The sequence below is a fragment of the Ischnura elegans genome, chromosome 9, assembly GCF_921293095.1.
Source record: "Ischnura elegans chromosome 9, ioIscEleg1.1, whole genome shotgun sequence".
In the NCBI taxonomy this organism is placed as follows: Eukaryota; Metazoa; Arthropoda; class Insecta; order Odonata; family Coenagrionidae; genus Ischnura; species Ischnura elegans.
This window is the reverse complement of record NC_060254.1, coordinates 39,099,479-39,108,256: the sequence shown is the minus strand read 5'-3', so window position 1 is coordinate 39,108,256 and position 8,778 is coordinate 39,099,479.

Genomic DNA, 8,778 nt, shown 5'->3' with positions numbered 1-8,778 from the left:
GAAGACTCTCCCTGTATCCTGTATTCGAACCTGACGATGTCGCATTGCGACGAAACTGAATTCGCCCTGAAGACGATGGCAGAGAAGGCCATCGAAACGTTGGCAGCAATGACCATCATTACCCGGCTGACTTCCCGTGAATATTTCATCAACTAGTTATTTCTAAAATCATAAATGAAATTTACAATTTTTTATTTAACATGAAGCAATTTCACCAAGTGACGTCTCAAACAATCAATTTTACAGAAATTTTTTACGCCAACTGTTTTTCATGGGTAACTTTTTTAAACAAATTACTTGTCCTCAAAGTTGAACAAATTTCGCAAAAATTCCAGCATTGAATGTTTTTCGAAATTCAGCATGTTGAAACTAATTCCAAACCTTCTGTAACAAGAAAAATGTACAATACTACTAAACGGTTTATAATTATTAATTATTGTCAAATTTCACGACTCATTTGTAGTATTAGCGTCCGATACGATACAAAATGGCGGACCCTGTTTTTCGTCGAAATTTTGAGTTAATATAGAATTATAAAAAAGGATCACCGAGTTACCTCGAGATATTTACACCAACTATACAAAAAAGCCTATCAAGTGTGATACAAAAAGGAGAATTGCGACCGCCACCGACGCCGAAATTAAGATGTGTTTTTCGAACGCGCGGCACAGATCGGAGCTTGCGGCTGGCCACGGGGAATACCGTGCTCGATGGACGTCGGAAAGTGAATATTTTAGCTAGAGAATTGTATGAAAGATATAATGTATTATATCTCTGTGTCGCGTCGCAACACGCGGAAGTGTAGTTTTGGGCGACGGACGGAAGACGGGGAAGTCCACAAAAGAGAAGGAGAAAATAGAAGCATCGTGAAAACCTTAAGAATGAGACGGAACAACATAATCGGCAGTATCATGAGGCAGCAGTGATAACAATGGATTTGGGAAGAGATGGATATAACCACAAAAATGATCCTATTTTTTTACGAAAAAAAAGAAAATACACAGTTCTGACTTTCTGTCACAAATATTAAGCGTGAACTTTTTTCCATTTCATTCCCATTAAAAATCAAAATTGCGCGTATTAATACCTGGTGTGGTGTGCCATTCAATCTGATCCCCCTCCCCTAATAGTCAAGACCTAGTTCCGCCACTGCCTTGATGAATGATGACCGAATGAAGAACAGTCGTCGGGGAACAATTGCATGGCAAGAATGGATTTTTTTTAAATAAACCTTTGATAACCATTCATTGAGATTTAAATAAAAACTGCTTTAAAATGAGTTGAAATGACCGATTAACTGTCCACTACTCAGAGCATCCCTAGCTTCAATGATACTTAAATGTCATAAAAAGAGGAATGATGAAAAATAGGACTTTTAAACCCACACTAATAGTCTATTACAGTGAATTTGGAACTAAAACCATCCATTACGGCACAATAAACGATTTATTTCGCAGTAATTTGTAGACCAAACAGTCCAGTGGCGTAGCGAGGGGGGGATTTTGGAGGATAAACCCCCCCAGAACTTGGAGAAATTATAAAATTTAATCCATTTTACTTAATTGGATTACTATTATTTATAGAATAGTGTAAGAATTAATAAATATCCCTATGAAAGCCGTAAAACTCACAATTTTGAACCATTTATCTTAAAAGGTTTGCAGGGAAGGGCACCCGTAACTCCCATATTCCATACTCCCAGGATTAGTTGCTCCTAAAACCCCCCCTAGCCTTAATTCTTATCAGCACGCCTGAAACAGTCATTCCACAAAACAACATCACATATTAACGGCGGAAATTACTTCGTACCTATCAAGTTAGTTATCAATTCTTCCATTATAGAGCTCTATTGTTTGCGGCAACTACAGGGATTTAATAGTTCCCTTTAACTACCGCTATGTTAACCGAGAATACGAAATGAGAAATAGATTCACGAGAAATGATTTTAATTTGTACAAACAGAAAATCCGCTTTCCGCCAAAGGCATTTCATGGAGCTTTACATCCATTCTAGAATAATATTTCGCTCCAGTAAACATCTCTTTCGCGGTGGATAAATTCGGTTGATTACAAAGCTAAAGCAGAACGAGCTTTTCGTGACACAGGGTGGCTAATTGGCTTCTGCACATTCGCTGCAGCTAGGCCAAAAGCATTTCCGCTTCGACGACAACGAGCGGTCTTATATCCCTGGGCTGAATAGGTACTGAAAAGCCGAGAGACATGTTCGCCGTGATTTTAGCATTTATATTCCTCTACGCTCAATAAATGAACACACCAATTTGGTGCCATACTGGCTCACTTTTAAGGATAACAATTAAACTCACCATTGTATGATTGGGTGGCTGGTTAATTGACTTTAAATATTCAGAGCAGCTATTTCATTCACTGAACGGCTTCCTAGCAGTAAAAAACTTTAATTTTTACGTGAATATTTTCTAAACTGAAAAAAACGGCACAATGCCGCCACCAAAGTGAATATCGTCTCTGTATTCAACATAAATATTGACTGTAACCAATACAGAACTTATGGTGTTGGGGCTTTGTTATGAAATAGTATTCTCGCTGATATCGAGAACTCGACTTCACCGGGTAATAATCCGATTACGTACAAAATCGAAAACAAGACAAAGAGACAATTGGTATAACTGTACCTACTATTCCATTTACAGAACTCATTTGTCAACAATGCTCACTTAATATACAGGGCGTTTCAGGAGGAATCAGCAATATTTCAGGAGGCGATAAGGGAGACAATGAAAGGCATTTTCTGTCCTATAAACATGTGATCGCAACTCCATAGTTACCGAGCTATGGCAACGCAAACATTTTCTTGGATGCAATTTGCGGTTACCATGACAACAGTATATCTTAGGTATCCAGCCTTTTCCAGTTATAGTAAGATCAAACCTCTTAAAGTGCGTGGGATCAACGCTAAGCTTTAACACGAAATCAATTTCAGTGTCCTTCAGGATGTAGGAGCGGCAGGACGTCAATTATTGTAAACCTCTGCGCGCCGATCGTGTCACGAAAAAATGGAATCGACAGTCGAGCAAAGTTTAAGTTTTGTGTCAAACTGAAAAATTCTCATGAGGAGACAAACAAAATGATACGTGGGGCTTCAGGGACTCTGCTATGTCCTACTCACAAGTTTTGAGGAAGGTAAATGCCTTTAATAAGGGCCTGGAAGGGGTAAATACCGATTATGGTAAGAATGAGCAAATCAAAATTGAAATCAGCGCTCATTGCCTTTTCACACATCAAAGGGTGTGGTGGTTGGTGGTCTATATGGAATTTCTTCCTCAAGAACACACACAGGTTAATGATGCTTATTACATGTACGTAATGAAAATACTCCGAAAAAGGTTCATCAAGATGAGAAAAGACATACCCGCTACCAGGCAAATCCATCTCGACAACGCGCAACGAGTCCGCGAGTTCCTGGCAAAGCACAAGGTTCAAACCCTGGCCCAACCCCCTATAGCCCTGGAGTCGCTCGAGCAGACTTCTTTCTGTTACCTCATATTAAGGCAGCCCTAAAATGAACCGACGTTTCGGCCATAGAAGTGAGACAAGATGAGGACCTTCCGAGAGGTCACTGAAGAAGCCAAGCCTTCCCGGGCGCGTACCGGTCCTAGCATAGTCGCTGGAACGAAATATGTACGAGTCCAAGGGTAGTACTTTGAACAATTCCATGTGTTTGGGCAAACGTGTTCAATAAATTTGTTTTTTTTTATAATTGCATTACCACAGAATAGTGATCTACGGAAGTAGCTGTGCAACCGATTTTCCATCTCCTTGAGGAACAAAACATCTTCGAAATTGTTGCGAAAATTTCTACAATTTTGCATAAATATGAGGCAGATTGCTTTTACGTCTTTCCTCCTAGATCTAACGACCCACTTCCTTACCCTAATAGAATGAATTCAGTGTCAAAAGCACTTTTATTTTGAGGATAACATGACCGTAATTATAATAAGCTATTATCTCCTAGTCTCCTCCCTCGGAAAACGAAAGAAAATGAATCCCTCAGTTTTCTTAGAGGGCACAGTTCATAGCGGAGCACCAATTCCCTGCGCCTTTGAACATATAAAACTCACTGCTTTAACAGATGTGTTCGTCACAGAATATTATATGTTAAATTGAAATATCAAAGAACTCTTCATCAATTCCCATCGCCAGCGTAGAGAAATAAATTAACGGAAAAACAACGTCAAAAAAATCGAGTTGCATGCACTCTTCCACCACAGGCATTATTACATTCCAACAACAAGGCGGTCTTGACGCGTACGCAGGGAAAAAATACCACACGAAATCGGCGAAGTGACCATTCTGATTCCGTAAGTTCCTATTCTCTGGCATTACTTTCGCAACGCACCCTCTACATATCTTTTTTGTGGCTTAAGAGCCATGGACAATAGGGTAGTTTCCTTCATCAAAGAAAACGAAAGGCATTGATTGCGATTCGTTGCCCACCATTAGTGTACTCATAATATACAAATTATTTGGTTTTACAAATCCCGGTTTACGCAAATATTAATGGCCAATTTTAACCTCATTTGAAAAAGGCCAGATTGGCGCCCATGAGATGCCACTCCATGTGACGTCACAGGGACCTAGATTCTATACGAGTAGATAGGATTTTTACATCGTCTGAGAATACCAATGCATGCATGAGGCACAGAGTTCAGGGAAACATCTCTTAATAATCGCCTATTGAAATTTCCCAAGGTTGGAAAGTTTCCTTCGTTTGATAGAGTATTAATAATCCTTAATTATGCCAAGCGCTACCTGCTAGCAGGGTACTCTGCTACCTGCTAGCAGCCTTCATAGTAGCGGCGCACATAGCCTCGCACCCAGGTGGCCTCACACAGCAGCAGCCAGACGTCACACGGCTTTTCCCAGCATTCATACTTACCCGTCGCGTTTTCGCGCGCTTGAAAATTTTCACTTTTCATTTAATCGCAAAAATATACATCGTCATTTAAAAATCAAAAAGCGTGAAATATGTACTCCAGGAGTAATAATCACTCGACGTAGGCGATAAAAAAATAATAGGAAACCACCCTATTTGGCAGTTTCCTCGAATTGAGTCGACTCCGCGTTTACTAAAACGCACATCGTGAACGCGTCCCCGCCTGCCCTTTTGCGAAACGAAGATCAATGTCCACAGCATGCTCCTCCTTCCTTCTTATCCTTCTTTCCTTCTCTACAATTCGGGAAAGAGAATGAAACCGAAAAAAAATCCCGGCAGTCGAGCTGGAAAGGCTTTTCATATTCTCTCCGCTGAACGTCAAACTGTCGGCAGCAGGAGTGACTGACGCAAAACCCGTGCGACTGTGCGCTTATGTGTGAAATTAATCAACATCCTCTCTCTACCTCATCTTCCTTCTTTTCAGCATTATTATTTCGTCGTCGAATCGTCGTCATATGCCTCGTTCTTTTTTTCTTTTTAATCCTCTCCCTTTTTGTTTTTTTATTCATGTTATTTTTTTGTTCTTTTTGGTGGGATGTGCGGATAATGCGATTTCCTGGAATGGTTGAGGTGCGAAATTTCATTATGTACCGAAACGTTTCAAACGTGCGTCGTCTGTCTCTGCTACTTACGCGTTAATATTGTTCCCATCCATTCGGCGTTGTAGGGACCTCATTTCTACCATTTGCATACGTATGTATTATACCCTGCGAGCCACCTCTAGGGTATATGGTAGGGGGTGATCGAACTCACGCAGCATAATCCCAAAATGCTCACTGCTCGGTCATAAAAACACAATCATAAGAACAAAAGAAACACGAGCTCATTCATGCAAGTGGTGTGAGCTCCCACCAAGCGTATATCGCTCCATGCCGCCCGAGACTACAACGGATTTACTCACATAGAAACCAAAACTTGCTAACAATTAAAAATTAATATAGTTTACTCATGCAATGTTAGAGCAACGCGAAGTAATCATTGCGAAGGAACGCCGCGCCGGTCAAACAATGCTCAAAATTATTATATGAAGGGAAAGAAACAAATAAAATGTAGTAAGCACTAAATAAATCAATGAAAAAAATACATTAGTCATCCTATTGACGTCAAAAATTTTATTAGTCAAGACACCGTTGCTATCTCCGATTGTAAGTGGCAAGAATACTATTGAAAATATCTTTTTTTTGCAGTATATTTCCTTCATCTTCTCCTAGAATGCATTCTATCGCACACAAATGTTTTATATCTATTTTCGATCCCCTTGTTGGTATCGATGCTGAAATATGTGCGGTCGCTCGATGATTCCTTTAGTTAATTAATAGCAGTGAGGTTTACATAGTTTAAGAACTTGTAGCCAGTTATTTTAGGCAGGTAAGTTTTTGTATCTGGAGAAGGCGACCATCAGCTAAGGCCCATTGCGCAATAGGGTAGGATTGGGGAGGATAACATAGGAAGGGTGGAGAGATACCCGGTTTCCGTTTCCATCTCCTATACAAACCAGAAAAGTATTACGTATTTTATATTTTACTGATGACTTCAGGCTTGATCATTTAAAACCACGGAAAATACAAAGTATGACACAGCTGTCACACGAATTAGTCAGGGAGCCGCAAGAGACTCAGAGGCTACGCGCTAGGCTTACAAGGGGAGTGTCAAAAACTGGGTCTCAAACTTCAAACTTTGTTGTGTTGCTTCGTTGTCTTCGAATCACCCCCACATGGGGTTATATGTATAACCAATACTTTAAACAGAAAACGCAGTTAAACATTTACAGGTCCATTTTATTCCCCTGGAAATTAATTTTAATCAACTAGGAGCGATAGGCCGGTGGTTACGTCATTACGTTTCGTATTTTTTACGAAAATGTTTCTATGAAAATAACGTAAATGACACTAGGTTTCCGTGTGAAAAAAGGCAAATCATCTGACGCTGCCGCATTGCAGAAAAATATTTCCACACAGAATAATAAAATTTTCATTGAAAATCTTGGTAATCATTTCATCAAAATCATTTCTAAGGGAATATCATAGACTTATAAATGTTTAACTTCGTTTTTTGTTTGAACTATTAGTTATATAACCACATATGAAGGGTTATTCGTGGTCAGCTCCCGATGGACTAAAACACTACAAAGTTTAATTGAAATCCGAGACCCAGTTTTGGGACACTTACCTTGTAAGATATCTAGGCGGATATTAACCTTTATCCGCCCAGAAAAATGCCTTCTTGCGATATTGAAGATATTTGATAGTTTCGTTCCTACACTAGATTTAAGATATTCTTTGACAGTATTTTAGTGCTGCATTCATCAAAAAGTTCCCTCATAATACCACAAGACTACGCTAGGCGTTATCGCGTCAAACTCTTATGAGATCCATATTCTAATAGCATAAAAAAGAATAAAATCTTCAGAGAAGGCATACTTAGTTTTGTATTGAGGATATTTGAAGTTTCACTGTTCCTCTACTTTTACTTCTATTATACTTTGGAACTTATTTACAGACGGTTGGCGTCCAAAATGAAATGCCGATTTGAACTCATTTCTTTCAGCTAGAGGGGTTATTTATACCAGCTTCAAGTGCAAACTAACAGACGAATTATATTAGAAAAGCATTAATAAGCATATTTTAGCAATTTAAAAACAAAATATAGTTGATGCGCAGTTTGTCATCAAGAGCCTTGTTTTCGCAGAACGGCAGGGTGTAGCCATATGGCCACGGTTGGCGGAAATGGGTTAGATATATTTCAAGATGACACGAAGAACACCATCTTGGAACCTCGCTGTTTCGAGGTGCAACAGAAATGAATAGGATAGTTTCAATCATCAAAGAAAACGAAAGGCATTGATTGAGATTCGTTACCCACCATTGGTGTATTCAGAATATACAAATTATTTGGTTTTAGAAACTTGGAACCCAGTTCCCAGTTTAGACGAATGTTAATGGCCACTTTTAACCTCATTTGAAAAAGGCCAGATTGGCGCCCACGCGATGCCACTCCACGTGACAACACAGGGACCTAGATACTATACGAGTAGATAGAAGTTTTACATCGTCTAAGATTACCAATGCATGCATGTAGCGCAGAGCTCAGGGAAACATTCCTTAATAATCACCAATTAAAATTGCCTATGATCGGAAAGTTTCCTTCGTTTGATAGGGTATTAATAATCCTTATTTAAGCTAAGCGCTACCTGCTATCAGCATGCATCGTATCGGCGCTCATAGCCTCGCACCAAGGTGGCCTCACACGGTGGCAGCCGGAACCAGAATGACGTCACACGGGCTTTTCCCAGAATTCTTACTTAGCGGTCGCGTTTTCGCGCGCTTAACAATTTTATCTTTTCATTTAATTGCGAAAAATAGATATCGTCATCTCAAAATCTAAAAGCGTGAAAAAGGTTCACCAAAAGTGATAACCTTTCGATTTAGGCAATAAAAAAATAATTGGTAACCACCCCTTTGCTTTTTCCCTATCGATTGCTGAATCCATAGGGATGCCAATTCATTTTTCCTCAAATCAATAAATTACTCTAACTAAATATAGGTGGAACTAAGTTGACAAACATCTCGAACTGTAATTTTTGGAGTTACAACCTTCAATTGTATTTTTATTCACTGTTGGTTACCAAAGATCCCTTCCACTCGCCTATTGTGGCGGTTAGCTGGGTATTATGCAAATGTAAATGAAATAAAAGAATTACACTTCGCATGGACATTACATTGGAATTACACTGGCGACGTTTAATATGAAAATCCGTGTTTCGTGAATCACATGATAATTTTTTTCATCCCTTCCGAGGGGAAGCTC